The sequence below is a fragment of the Heterocephalus glaber genome, unplaced genomic scaffold (assembly GCF_053883595.1).
Source record: "Heterocephalus glaber isolate CG9 unplaced genomic scaffold, H.glaber_assembly_v1.0 deba00001457, whole genome shotgun sequence".
Lineage (NCBI taxonomy): Eukaryota > Metazoa > Chordata > Mammalia > Rodentia > Bathyergidae > Heterocephalus > Heterocephalus glaber.
The window spans coordinates 28,748,754-28,764,725 of NW_028258305.1; the positions used below are offsets into that span (position 1 = coordinate 28,748,754).

The 15,972-nt window shown below is 36.5% G+C and overlaps 1 long non-coding RNA gene across 3 annotated transcripts in view; it reads right to left on the bottom strand.

Annotated features, from left to right (window-relative positions):
* The window catches only part of LOC147827007 (uncharacterized), a 126,548-nt gene that overhangs the window by 107,696 nt on the left and 2,880 nt on the right, over positions 1 to 15,972 (bottom strand). For all 3 annotated transcript variants that reach the window (XR_015453189.1, XR_015453188.1, XR_015453191.1), the window contains exon 2: positions 1,425 to 1,533. This is a non-coding gene — a long non-coding RNA (uncharacterized LOC147827007). The remainder of the gene's footprint in view (positions 1 to 1,424; positions 1,534 to 15,972) is intronic.

Consider the following 15,972-nt stretch of genomic DNA (forward strand, 5'->3'; position numbering starts at 1 on the left):
ACACCTCATATTTGACTCAACCTTTGGAAAACAGTCATGAACTTAGTGATGAACTTCTGGTCTTGTTAAAACAATGTTGATAGAACACCCAAATGCAGGTTGGCAGAGAATAAGGGAGAACGTTCCCAAGCAAGGTCACTAAAGAAGATGGTTTAGTGCATAGTAGGACTTCTGTTGGACTCTATTCCCCTCATTCGTTCTCATTTTGAAATACTGCTTCACTGTTAGCTTAAATGTATAGTTCCCATGAAAGCTTAATTTCTTTTAAATAAATTTTATTGTATACACTTAAGATATATAATAATGTTATAAGATAAATATATATATTTACTATATATGGGGAAAAAGCAACATATGTATTGTCTCACGGTGTGCTGTAGTTTGGACCTTAATTGTACCCCAAAGACCCATGTGTTGAAGGCTTGTTCCCCAGGATGATACTATTGGGAGACACTGGAGCCTTGGGGAAGTGGGGCCCCATGGCAGGTCATCAGGTCATTGAGGATGTGCCCCTTGAAGATGCCCCCTCCTATTCTTCTCTTTCACTTCTTGACCATAAGATGAGTGGTTATGCTCTGCCATAGCTCTGCCATGCGCTACCATAGACCAAAGTAACAGGGCCAACTGATCATGGACTGAAACCTCCAAAACTGTGAGCCAAAATAAACCTTTTCTTTTTAAGTTCATTATCTTGGGAATTAGTTATAGTAACAGAAAGCTGACCAGCACACATAATTATCCATGTTTCGACCCCATAATCTACTCAACAGCTTTAATCTACTAATTTAGCAAAAATCCTGAATACAGTACATTATTAACTCTAGTTCTCATGCTGTACATGAGATCTTTTGACTTGTTCATCCTACATACTTTGCTACTTTGTATCTTTTGACTAGCATCTCCCCATTTCCTCCCCCTCATTTCAACCCTGTTAACCAGAATTTTATTCTCTACCTTATCTCTACATTTTTATAAATTTAATTTCTTACAGAAAATGATTGCTTAATCAAACCTGTCCTATGAACCCATGAGCTTGCCTGGGGAGCTCAAAAGTGTAACATATTTCATGATAGTGGCTTAATTCTGATAGATAAAGTTGAAGTTATATAATTTTATCATGTTTGGTTTGAAATTGCTTAATTGATAATCAGAGGCAAAAAAGAGAATAAATTACAATTACACCTCCTAGGCCTTACATTTCCCTTCCCTTCCCTAACCCCTCTCCTTTTTTTCCCCCTTAACAGAAAATAGTTCTGCCTGTTTGTTATGTGTTTCCTTTTCCTCTCTAGATAAGATTAGTAATCATTTGGGATTTGGTGATCCAATTATCATTTGGGCAAATTTTTTTAATTTTTCCAAATCTATTTCCTACCTTCAACATATTGAGGAAGAAGCAAATGAAAAGTTTATGAACAGATACATACTGCAGCTTCTTCAGATAATGTTGCCACTGAAAAAATGCTTCAGAAGAAATCACATTAGTCCAGCACATCAAAGAGCCCACTCGTGGTGATCAGAGAAGCTGGTGGCACCCTGGTAGGAAATGCATGACAGGAAGATGTTAGAGGTTACTAAAATATTTCATGTTCAGCTTAATTTTTTAAAACTCATTTCCATGCCTGTTATTTTACTATCAGTGGTGAAAAATAAGAATGGCTTCCTCTCAGAAGGTTAAAATATTCTTATAAAGAGATTGTTAATTTGCAGAACTAGTAAGACATAAAATTGCATCCACATGCATTTTTCCACATACATTTTCATTCATTATAAAATGAATGAGAAGGGAAATCTGAAGGTGATTATGCAGATATAATTTAGTTGCTCAATTCCAGACAACTCATTGATCTCACTCTAAGAAATTTATTCTAGAAAGACTGTTTAATAAAACCAAGTAATATATGCAGCAAGAAGTTATTCAAACATTATGAAAGAAGATATCTAAGTATTAATAACAGAGACATGTTAAGTAATTTGTCGACAACATAAAGTTGCGTAGTTTTTAAAATATAAGGATAGAAATAGTACACATATTGAATATAAAGACAAAGTACAAATACACAATTCTTAAACTCTGAAAGAACATTTACATATATGGATACACTTGGATGTGAATCAAATCACTAAGTAATGTTTACTTATAAATATTACATTATTTTAGTCCTTAGAGATTTATTGCTGTTTTTGTGAAGATGTGTGTAGCACAGTAGCTGTCTCAGCATCCTCATATTTTCACTGGGTGCTTATTGGGGTTGCATTAGTCAAAATTATACACATACCAGTTAAATTTCATATTTAAATGAATTTTTACTATAATATATATTAATTTAGAATAATAGTTTATTATTATCAGTATGTAATAATTGAGACATACTTATATCCTGCCAAAATTTTATTTTTTATCTGAAATTCAAACTGAACTGATATCTGAGAGAAAAAAAAAGTCTAGTAGAGAATGGAAAAAGAGTGTAGTGTTTAAGGAAAAAAAAATTTAAACTCCCATGGCCTATCTTCTTATTTTGTACCAACAGACAAAGGATAAGTTGAACCTCATTTGTCATGATTATTATGCACTTCTCCATATTTGGTAGTATTTCACACCAAGTGGTCTTACCCAGGAATGCCTTTGACTGAGACTGATTCTTAGCATGGCTAGGCATGACTAATGTAGAATAAATGGTTTTGTCCTACAAAAATGGCATTTTGTGAGGAAATCACTATGGAGATTTTATGAAGAAATAAAAAAATTTGAACTTAAACTTTTTGGACTCTGTTCCATGACACAAAACATGGAGAACATAAAGATAAAATATAAATGTTTCTGTCATGTCAACCTTAAAAATTAGTGCATCCGTATGAAAACAAGCTTTTTGTAGCTATAATTTATGACATGCTACAGGATGCAGAAAAGTTTGCTGAAATGGGATTATCGGAACATCAGTATTTAATATAAATATTGGCAGCCCTTCAAATGCCAAATATTTTCCGCATTAACCACATCCCTCATTTGCTTATCAGAATTTTTGAATGAACAATTTTTTGGGGGGGTATCAGGGATAGAACTTGGGACCTTGTGCTTGCAAGGCAGGTGGCAGAACCACTGAGCTAAATCCCCGGCCCTTGCTTATCAGAATTTTTAATGAGAAGAAATCATAAAAACCTCCTAAAAATATAGCAGTCAACTTGGAGAACAGCCAATAAAGTGCTTCATTTTACAAATTAAATGGAGGCGCTAACAGGTTAAATAAGTTGTTCAAAGTCACATCTAATTTCATGGCTTCCCTTTAGAAGAAATAATTGAAATTTTTCAATGTTCATTTTTCTTACCAGTGCAGAAAGGTGATTGAAGAACAACCAATGACAGAGGAGACTGTTACTGGGACTAGAAGATTCAGGATAAGTAAAAGGCAAAAAACAAGGCCACTTCAGTAATTTTTAACATTTTATTTTAATGATATTTAAAGATGAATTCAAGGATTATAATGTATAAATATGTATTGGTTTCAGGTGAGAATAGAAAGAATATTTGATTATAAATTACACTGATTTCCATTTTACAAGTCAGTGACTTTTTGCTTAGGTATCCTACAACTTTTCATTCAGGTGACTTCTCTTTATGAATGTAGACAGAAGTGTGTTTTTTAATTTTTTTAATTTAAAAAAATTTAGAAGTAACCTATCAAACAAATAGACAAAAACAAATCTCCTATCTAATTTTTTTTTTTTGCCTCCACAAAACATCAACTGGAAAAACTGAAACTTAAGAGATCTAAACATCTCGCCTGGAAAAAATGGAACCTTAAAATGTTGAATAGTGCCTTTTTTTCTTTTTTTTTGGTACCAGGGATCAAGCTTGGGTCCTTGCACTTGTGGGGCAGGAGGTGGAACCACTGAGCTAAATCCCTGGCCCAGTGACTTATTTTTTATACCCTTTTGTAATAGCTAAACAATATATCAGATGCTAGGCTATCACTGAGAACCCAAAGTAAAAAAGATTGCCCACAAAAATCATAATCTGCTGTCAGATAAAAATGGAAAAGTAGGCGCCCTACCGAGGTCTCAAGTCCCACAGAAGACGCTGAATCACCCCACTGTAGACAGGCAGGTCTGCCCACGCCCTACCAAGGTCCCAAGTTGTACTGAACACGCCCAATCAGCCTGTGCCCCAGCAACAATCCACTGGACCCCGCCTCCGGCTCCTGTGTACAGCCACCTGGTTCCACACTACAAAGGCGCAGAGGATACCAGACCACCAGACCACAGTACTGAGTCCCACTGCTCCTGGCCCAGAGGTAGGGGCTTCTGAGCTGCCATCCCACTGCTCCTGGTCCAGAGGAAGGGGATTCCCAGTCACCATCCCTCCCGCTGTGCCTAGCCTAGAGGTAAGGGCTTTTGGGCCACCTTCTGTCAAGCTGCTCCTGGCCCAGAGGAAGGGGCTTCCAGGGCACCATCCATCCCACAGCTCCCTGCCCAGAGGTAGGGGCTTCTGAGCCGCCATCCCACTGCACCTGGTCCAGAGGAAGGGGCTTCCCAGCCACCATCACTCCTGCTGCTCCCAGCCCACAGGAAAGGGTTTTTGGGCCACCATCCCTACCACCGCTTCTGGCCCCTGTCCCACCTCTCCCAACTCAGAGGAGGTAATCTGTGCAGACACTAACAGCCCCCCCAGTCGAAATGAGAAAACACGTAAATAAGTCTCAAAAACAGACTTCCAGATCACCTACAGCAACCCCAAAGGGAAATGAGATGGAACACTCTGATACTCAACCACCTGGACCCACTGAACTGGCAACAAAAGAGGATCTGGAAAAAATGAAATCAGAAATAATTTCTCAGATAACAGGAGAAATTGTGCCCCTAGTGCAAGACATGATTAATAAATCTAGAGAGTAGCTCAGGAACATGATGGAATCCCAACATAAGAAACAAATGGAATCCATAAAACAGATGCAAATAGATTTCCAGGAGATGAAAAACTCTACTGAAAGTCTACACAGCAGAATGAGCCAATGTGAGGACAGAATTTCAGCTATAGAAGATAAGATTACCATTAATGACCAGGAAAAGAAAAATTGCTTCAAAATTATAAGGGACCATGAGAAATCAATCCAGCAGCTGCTAGATGATGCAAAGAAGAGTAACATAAGACTGATTGGAGTCAATGAAGAAACAGGAGAGAATGCAGATGACATAAAAAATCTCTTCACAGAAATAATGGCCGGAAACTTCCCAAGCAGGAGAAAAGAGCTTGACTTAAAGATGATTGAGGCATATAGGACTCCAAATAGCCTTGATCAAAAAAATCTACACATAGGCATATAATTGTTAAGATTCCAGAAACTCAACAGAAGAACAAAGTTCTACAAGCAGTTAGAGAAAAGAAACAAATCACATATAAAGGAAAGCCCATCAGAATCACAGCAGACTTCTCAACACAAACCATCAAGGCAAGAAGAGCTTGGAGTGACATATTCCAAAGCCCTAAAAGAAAACAGCCTCCAACCCAGACTGATGTGCCCTGCAAAACTATCTTTCAAAATGGATGGAGAAATAAGATACTTTCATGACAAAGAGCACCTTCGGAACTTCGTGAATACCAAATCAGCACTCCAAAGAATTTTACACAATATCCTAGGAACAGACATTGAGGTTCACAACCCCAGGAAGCAAAGCAGACTGAACCCATCTGGCATGACAAGGAATTAAATGTAAAGGGGGAGAACCCAACAAAAAGAAAAAGTCATGGCAATGACAAATCAACACATCTCAGTTATAACCATCAATGTTAATGGTCTCAATTCACCAATCAAAAGAAAGAGACTGGCAGAATGGGTCAAGAAACAAAATCCAACAATATGCTGCATACCAGAAACACACTTAGTTCAAAAGGAAACTCATAGACTGAAAGTTAAAGGGTGGAAAACAATACTCCATGTGACAGGAACCCAAAAAAAAGCAGAAGTAGCTATCCTCTTTGCAGATCAAGTAGATTTCAAACCAACACTGATTAAGAGAGACAAAGAAGGACACTACATCCTTGTAAAGGGAAGAATCCAAGAGGAAGAGATGACAATCATAAATATCTATGCACCAAACACTAGTGCACCCAACTATATAAAACAAATACTAATGGACATGAAAAGTCATATATGCACTAAAACAATTGTAGTGGGGAACCTCAACACCCCACTGTCACAAATAGATAGATCAACTAGACAAAAAATAAGTAATGAAATACTAGGACTCAATCGAACTCTTGAACAAATGAACTTAACAGATGTTTACAGAGTTTTCCACCCCACAAAATCAGAATACACATTCTTCTCAGCTGCACATGGGCCATTCTCCAAAATAGACCACATACTCACACATAGAACATGTTTAAGTAAGTGCAAAGGAATTGAAGTTATCCCCTGTATATTATCAGACAATAGTGCGATGAAATTGGAGATCCATAGCAAAAGAAACTCAAAAAATTTCATAAACACGTGGAAATTGAACAACGCACTTGTGAATAACCAATGGGTCACAGAAGAAATTAAAGAAGAAATCAGACAGTTCCTTCAATTAAATGACAATGACAATAAAACATATCGGAATCTATGGGACACATTGAAAGCAGTCTTACAAGGGAAATTCATAGCACTGAATATGCATATTAGGAAAACAGAACGAGCCCAATTAAATAACCTGATGCTGCACCTCAAGCTTCTAGAAAAAGAAGAGCAGGACAAACCCAGAGCTCATACAAGGGAGGAGATGATAAAGATCAGAGGAGAAATCAATGCAATGGAGACTAAGAGAACGATACAAAAAATCAATGAAGCCAAGAGTTGGTTCTTTGAAAGAATCAACAAAATTGACAAACCCTTAGCCAACCTTGTCAGAAAAAGGAAAGAAAAGGCCCAAATCCATGCAATTAGGAATGAAAAGGGTAAAATTACAACAGACCCAGCAGAAATCCAGATGATCATCAATACCTACTTCCAGAACCTATAAGCCAATAAGATGGACAACACAGAAGAAAGATTCCTAGATACATATAAATTACCAAAGTTGAACAAAAAAGACCTAAAAATTCTGAACAACCCAATATCAACCAATGCAATTGAAAATGTAATTAAAAACTTATCAACTAAGAAAAGCCCGAGTCCTGATGGCTTCACTGCTGAATTCTACAAGACATTTAGAGAGGAACTTCTGCCACTACTATTTAAACTCTTCAATGAAATTGAAAGGGAAGTGATACTCCCAAATTCATTCCTGGAAGCAAGCATCACCTTGATCCCCAAAGCAGAGAAAGACCCAACCAAAAAGGAGAACCATATGCCAATCTCACTAATGAACATAGATGCAAAAATCCTTGATAAGATACTGGCAAACAGAATGCAGAAGATCATCAAGAAAATCGTACACCCTGATCAAGTGGGATTCATCCCAGGGATGCAGGGATGGTTCAATATACGAAAATCAACCAATGTAATACACTATATCAATAGAGCCAAGGACAAAAACCATACGATTATCTCCATAGATGCAGAAAAAGCATTTGACAAAATCCAACATGCATTTATGATAAAAACCCTACAAAAAATTGGAATAGATGGTCTCTACCTCAAACTGATAGAAGCCATCTATGAAAAACCAACAGCCAAAATCATACTAAATGGTCAAAAACTGAAATCCTTCACACTAAAATCAGGAACAAGACAAGGATGTCCACTATCACCACTCTTGTTCAATATAGTTCTGGAAACATTAGCCACGGCAATTAGACAAGAGAAAGAAATAAAAGGAATAAAGATAGGAAATGAAGAAGTCAAATTGTCATTATTTGCAGATGACATGATACTCTATATAGATGACCCCAAGAACTCCACCAAAAGTCTTCTAGACTTAATAACCAAATTCAGTCAAGTAGCTGGTTACAAGGTCAACACACAAAAATCAATAGCTTTCCTCTACACCAATGACAGACTCACTGAGAGAGAAATAGGGCAAATAATTCCTTTCACAATAGCATCCAAAAAACTAAAATACCTAGGAATCAACCTAACAAAAGAAATCAAAGACCTCTTCTCTGAAAACTATAGCACTCTGAAAAGAGAGATTGAAGATGATATCAGAAAATGGACAGACATCCCCTGCTCCTGGGTAGGAAGGATTAATATAGTGAAAATGGCCATACTTCCAAAACTGCTATATAGATTTAATGCAATTCCAATTGAGATCCCAGCAGCATAATTCATAGACCTTGAGAAAACAATCCAAAAATTCATTTGGAATAAGAAGAGACCCAGAATAGCAAAAGCAATTCTAGGTAACAGAGACATGGCAGGCGGTATCACAACCTCCAACTTGAAACTATACTACAAAGCTACAGTGATAAGAACAGCATGGTATTTGCAAAGAATCAGACCTGAGGATCAGTGGAACAGATTAAAAGATGCAGAAACAACACCAGACACACTCAGCCATCTCATCTTCAATAAATAACCCAAATACACTCACTGGAGAAAAGATAGCCTCTTTAATAAATGGTGCTCGAAAAACTGGGTTGCAACTTACCAAAGATTAAACCTAGACCTATATCTTTCACCATGCACTAAACTAAAATCAAAATGGATTAAAGATCTAAATATTAAAATAGAAACTCTGAACCAGTTGGAACAGAGGTTAGGTAGAACCCTTGAAGACATTGGTGTAGGAAATGATTTTATGAACAAAACCTCAGTTGCCTTTGAACTAGCACAAACAATCAATAAGTGGGATCTCTTCTTATTAAAAGGCTTCTGCACAGCAAGAGAAACCACCAGCAGTGTGAAGAGACAACCCACAATGTGGGAAAAATTCTTCACCTGCTCTTCCTCAGACAAAGGTCTACTATCTCGAATCTATAAAGAACTTAAAAAGATCAGACCTCTCAAATTTAAAGACCCAATCCAAAAATGGGCATCTGAAATGAAGAGACATTTCTCAGACAAAGAAGAAGAAATAGCAAAAAAATACATGAAAAAATGTTCAACATCACTGTTCATTGGAGAGATGCAAATGAAAACAATGCTGAGATTCCACTTCACTCCAGAAAGAATGGCTGCTATCATGAAATCAACCAATAACAAATGCTGGCGGGCCTGTGGGGAAAGAAGAACCCTGCTCCACTGTTGGTAGGAGTGTAGACTGATGCAAGCACTGTGGAAATCAGTATGGAGATACCTCAAAGAACTAGGACTGGAAGTCCCATTTGACCCCTCTATTCCACTGCTGGGGATCTTCCCCAAAGAATTAAAAGAATCATACCACAGTGATATATGTGCACCCATGTTCATAGCAGCACAGTTTCTAAGAGCTAAAACTGGACTGGATAAAGAAAATGTGGGGTTTTTTTATAAAATGGAGTACTACTCATCCATAAGAAACGAGAAATTAGAGACATTTATAGCTAAGTGGATGCACATTGAGGCGATACTCTTAAGTGAAATAAATAGGACACACATGTATAAATACCAAATAGTTTCTCTGGTGTGAGAAACTGAAAGTGTCAATAAGGACTAAAATGTATAATAGGTAATGTGAAATAGGAAGAAAAGGGGCAAAGGGGAAGGAAGTGGGAGGTCTAGGGGAAAAGATAGAAGGGAATGGGATTAACATGAGAAAATGGAAAAATAATAACAAAATCTTTGTAAATAGGGAGGAATGGAGAGGTTGAAGGGAGGGCTGGGCAAGGGTGAAAAATAAGAACCAAGAGAGATTATGTAAAGATGCAAATTTCCAGTGATGAATGCCATTATATTGTATACCTAAAATGTACCAATGATTAGAATGAATAATCGATAATGTAAAATAGAAAGAAAAGGTGAAAATGGGTAGGGGTAGTGGGAAGGGCAGGGGAAAGGAAAGAAGGGAAAGAACAAATGATGAGAAATGGAAAAAATGGAAATAAAGTCTTTGTAAATAGGGAAGGGTGGAGGGGGTGAAGGGAGGGGTAGGAATGGGAAAAAAATAAGAACCAAGATGCATTATGTAAAGGTACAATTCCCAATGAGAAATGTAATTGTGTTGTATACCTACAATGTACCAATAAAAGAATTTAATTTAAAAAATGGAAAAGTAATGTTTCCATGGTAGTTTAACAGAATTCTGGAAATTGTGAACCAGGGGCTAGTTTCTTTCCTGGCACCATAAAATGTTATAGGACAAAATACAACTGCTTCTCCTTCATCCAAGACAAACTACCTTGCTATAATCAATGAGAGAAGATAGACTCATTAAACACTTGCATTGATTTTGGTAATTTTAGTCACCTTTTCAAGGGAAGGATGGAATCTTGTGGCACAAATACAACTTGCTCAGTAATTTTACTTTCCCTGTGAGTGAAACACTCTAGAAATCGACATCTGGATCTAAGCAACTATATATACATTTTTAAATCCCTTTTCCCTCTGGGACTAGTACCCCTCCTCCCCTCTGGTGACTGCAGTTGCTGCCAGAAGAGAAAAAGCAGTGGGTGGAAGGTTCTTGGCTTCTTAAACACAACCTGACAGCCAAACCACTAAAACCAGAAGCTTCCTGAACAGCTGGCTGCCACCTCTTCCCACTCTACTCCATGTCAGGAAGCAGTGGGACCCTGATTGTCAGATTTCTTGATATTCTCCTTTCTTTCCTAAGGTAACCTAAGCCATCAACCATTCCTATAATTATAGTTACAGGCATTTTGCTTCTTTAATCACTTCACCAATTTCTGGAATAGAGAACAGTTGCCATGGGTTTTTAAAAATTCAGATAGCTTTTTTTCAAGTTCTATTTAGTTTTTAAGTGACACACAATAATTGTACTTATTTATGGGACAATATATACACTGCATTGATCAAGTCAGGGTAAGTAGCATATTCATCACCTCAAATGTTTATCATACCTTTGTGATGAGAGCATTCAAAATCTACTTTTGTAGCTTTTGAATTATATAATCTTTTAAAGTTAAGTATAGTTACCCTACTATATGATAGAACACCAGAATTTATTCCTGTTGAACTATAACTTAGTACCTATTGATCAACCATTCCCCAGCCCTCCTTCCTCATTTTCTCTCCAGCTTTTAGTAATCAACATTCTGCTCTCTACTTCTATGTAATCAGTGATTATAGATTCCACCTAGGAATCAGATCATGTAGTAATTTGTCATTGTGCCTGGCTTATTTTACTTAGCATAATGTCCCCTCGGCTCATCCATGTTTTTGCAAATGACAGGATTTTGTTCTTTACGGTTGAATAGTATTCCATTGTATAGAGACACCACATTTTCTTTAACTGTTCATCTGTTGATGGTATCGAAGAATGATTCCCTATCATGGCTATAGGGAAAAAAGCAATAAACTGCTACAGTACACATGGGAATGCAGATGTCTCTTTCATAAACTGATTCAACTAGTGACAATACCAGAAAGGAGAAAAGCACTGCATACTTGGAGCCATGAAGGAAGTAAAATTGTTCAAAAATGTGTATTTGGTAGCAAACAGAGGCAATAACTGTGACACTGTCATTATTTTGTTGATTGTTAACTTTAATTGTAAATATTTGGCTTCACAGAAGATCTAGTTTGGGGAGTTGAGGTTTTTTTTACTTTATCAGTAACAGACAAGGTAGAGTCACACTAAGATTTCATCCTGACAACATGTCACCCAATATAACAGACACACAAGTGCACAATGCACATGCTTTTATCTCTATTTAACCTCTCATATCAAAGCCTATTGCTTACTAAGTCACATCTAAGGCTTGCAAAGGTATTTTAAGCCATGGTTACTAGTGCCAGTGGTTTACAATTTCTCCTTAGTCTCCTTTATAAAAATATCATTGATATACAACTTGTTTTATAAACTGATCATTTCAGTATACATCCTATATGTGTGACATTTCCCCATGTCATGAAATGTAATGTCAACACAGGGTTTTCTCTGTAAATGTATCTACTATTTTAAAATCTCCCCAATAATTAATCATATAGGTATTTCTCTTTGTAAATAACACCATGGACATTTTGTGAATATTCCTGATTTCTTACGTAAAATTTCCTAAAATTTATACTTCTAAGTAAAACAACATGTATATTTTATGAGTTTTAAGATATATTGCCATATGACAATCTAAAATACTGTTGCCAGTTTATGTATCTACACAAATTTCAATTTTATTACTATTTAAATCTTGTCATTTTGGCAGGTAAAAACCAATGTCTCATCACTTAAACATGAATTTTTATGATTTCTACTGTGTAGAATATTTATCCATCTTTACTCCATAAGAATTTCTTCCTTCACTTTTATTTATTCAACACTTTGTTCATTTTTATTAGCTTATTGGAATAATATTTGTTCATTGACTTGGTATGTTTTAAGAAAATAAACTCTTGATTATATCAGAAAAGAATATCTTAACCTGTTCCTCTCACCATCTTTCCAACCTCCAAAAATGTTATCTCCACTCTTCCTTTCCACTATTCACATAGTTACTGTCACTTTTCACTCAAGTCCCTCATCCAGTCCACTTGTATGTACAACAGGCACTAAGTTCAGAATACACCCAGAATCTGGCCAGTGTCTACCTCAGGCACCCAAGGTTACATTCTTTGTTTAAATCATTATTACTGCCTTCCTGGCCAGTACCTCTACATCCATCTTACAAAATGAGTAATTATGTGTTTTCAAAAGGACAGAGATGAGCACAACAGACAAGGACAGAGATGAGTACACATCTGTAATAGCAGCTACTGGGGAAGCTGAGGCAGGAGCATCACAAGTTCAAGTCCAGCCTGGGCAACGTAACAAGACCTTGTCTCAAAATAAAAAATAAAATAAAATAATTAAAAGGGCTGGGAATATAGCTCAGTGTTAAAGTGTTTGCCTAGCATGTGTAAGGCCCTGGATTCAGTCCCCAGTAACACCACACAAAGTACAGAAATATTATAATTTATGTAACTACTTCTCTGTTGATCATTAGGTTGTTTCTAGTTTTTCAATTTTAAAAATAAATAGCTTTAAAGTAATCTAGTTGCAAAAGTACTATATGACTCAACTTATATGAGTTAATCAGAGTAGTTAAATGATAGAGAAAATGCAGGAACCAAGAGTTGACTTTTAGAACCTTGGAGCAGCTTTGGTTTATCGGTCTTGGAAATTGAAGTGGTAACCCTCAGAGAAGTACCAGATGGGACTGTGGTTTCTGTCATGGTGGGTAGTGATGAAAATTATTCTGCTGAGCTTCAAAATGTCTCTGTTTTTAAAAAACCAAGGTTCAACATTTGAGATTTGTGGGAGGAGTGAACATGAGATTGGGTCCAACTCAAATTGCATAGGTTGAAATGGTAAACAATAGCTCTCAAAAAATAAAATCAAGATGACGTCACTGGAAAATAGGACCTAAGGAAAGAGATCTTCACACCAACAACAAATTCTCTTCACTCTATCGGATCATAGTCCTCAACAAACATAGAGACAGAGAGAGAGAGAGAGAGAAAGAGAGAGAGAGAGACAGACAGAGAAACAGAGAGACAGAGAGGAAAAACAAGGCAACAAAATGCCTCCAAAGTCTCCCAACTCTCCCAAAGTAGATTCAAAGGCCACCTATGGAGAGAAAATCAAACACCAAATAGCTGAGTTGCATGAAAAGATTAAAAAGGAAGCAAAGAAACCCAATGACCCCAAAGATGACATAACCCAAAATATACTAGAACTAAAAAACAAACTGGCCAATTTGGGTATGGAAGAAACAAATAAAACACCAGAGAGCTTACTAAAATTATTCAAAACATGAGTAACAAATTTACCAAAGAAATAGAGTCCATGAGGTGCCAAAGAGAAATCCTGGAGATAAAGAATTCTATTGAATACACGAACAGCAGAAATGACCAAGGTGAGGAAATAGTCTCAGACCTTGAGGACAAAATGCAAACACATGATGATATAGTCAGAGATACCTTAAAAATGAAAAGAAAGCAAGGAAAATTCATCCAACAGCTACTAGAGGACACCACGAAGACTAACATAAGGCTAACTGAAGTTAAGAGAGAAATTAGAGAACAGCACAAATGGAATAAAAATCTGTTTGCAGCAGTCATAGCAGAAAACTTTCCAAGCATGAGTAAAGAATTTAACATAGAAGTAAGTGAGGTTTATATAATGCCAAATAATTAAAATGAAAAAGAGAAGCCAACCAGAACACACCATAGCCAAAATGTCAGATATCCAACACAGGGACAGAATCTTAACAGTCATCAGAGCAAAGCAAAAAATCATTTATAAAGGTAAACCCATTATGACTACATCATACTTTTGAACACAACCTTGAAAGACCAGGAGAGCATGGAGTTAATGTTTCAAGCCTTAATAGGAAACAACTTGCAACCAAGACTAAAGTATTCTGAAAAACTATCTTTCAAAATCATTGAAGAAAAAAGGGCATTCCATGACAAAGAATACCTTAGAAATTCACGAACACCAGAAGGAGGCTCCCGGGCCACCATAGCACCACTCCAAGCACAGAGAAGGCGTGAGCAGCAACCTCCCCCTACCCCCACCCCCTGTTGAAATGAGAAGACACATAAACAAGCCTCAAAAGCAGACTTCCAGATCACCTACTGCAACCCCAAAGGGAAACAAGATGGAACACTGATACTCAACCACCTCGATTTCCTGAACTGGCAACAAAAGGGGATCTGGAAAAAACAAAATCAGAAATAATTTAGCAGATAACAGCAGAGTTTGGGCTCATAGTGCAAGACATGATTAATAAATCTAGAGAGGACACAGATAAAAAAAAATAGAGGAACTGAGGAACATGATGGAATCCCAACATAGGAAACAAATGGAATCCATAAAACACATGGAAACAGATTTCCAGGAGATTAAAAACTCTGTTGAAGGCTTATGCAGCAGAATGAGCCAATGTGAGGACAGAATTTCAGATATAGAAGATAAGATTGCAATTAGTGACCAGGAAGAGAAAAATTGCTTTAAAATTGTAAGGGACCACAAGGACTCAATCCAGCACCTGCTAAGATCAGTTATAACCACCAATGTTAATGGTCTCAATTCACCAATCAAAAGAAATAGACTGGCAGAATAGGTCAAGAAGCAAGATCTAACTAACATTATACTGCATACAGGAAACACATTTAATACAAAAAAACCCTCATAGACTGAAAGTTAAAGGGTGGAAAACAATACCCCATGTGACAGGAACCTAACAAAAGCAGGAATAGCTATCCTCTTTGCAGATCAAGTGGATTTCAAACCAAAATCTGAAACACTTCTCATCCCAAGAATTTCAGATGAGGGATACACAACTTGTATGTACAAATCTATTATGAACATGTGTTTTCATTCCTCTTAAGTAAAAACAAAAACAGAACTGTTGGTTCTTAACAGTAATACAAGAAATTTCTATATTGTTTTCCAAAATGGTTTTATCATCTTACATTCACATTAGCAGTCTTCGAAAGTTCTAACTGGTTCACACCTAAGCTGACATTTGTTCTTTTAAAACTTTTAACTTCATCTCCCTAATGAGTGTATAATATGATCTTGTTACTGTACTGATTAGTATTTTTCTGATTCTAGTGTTGCACACCTTTCCTTGTGCTACACTGGCTATTTATCATCTTCTTGTGTCTACTTCTTAATTGGGTTGTCTATTAATGAACTGTGAATGTTCTTTATATATTCTGGTCATAGGTTATATCTATTATAAATATGGTCTGTTTAAGGGCTACTTTTCGTTTTTGTAACGATGTCATTTAAAGCTCTAAATTTTGATGGAATTTTATTGATTTTTTCTTTTATATATCATGTTTTTTGTATCCTAGGAAATTCTTGCCTACCCTAAATTCATGAACATTTTCCCTTATAATTTCTTCTTGAAGTTTTATGGTTTTAGTCTTTCATATTTAGGTTTATAGATCCTTTCAAGTTATTTTCATG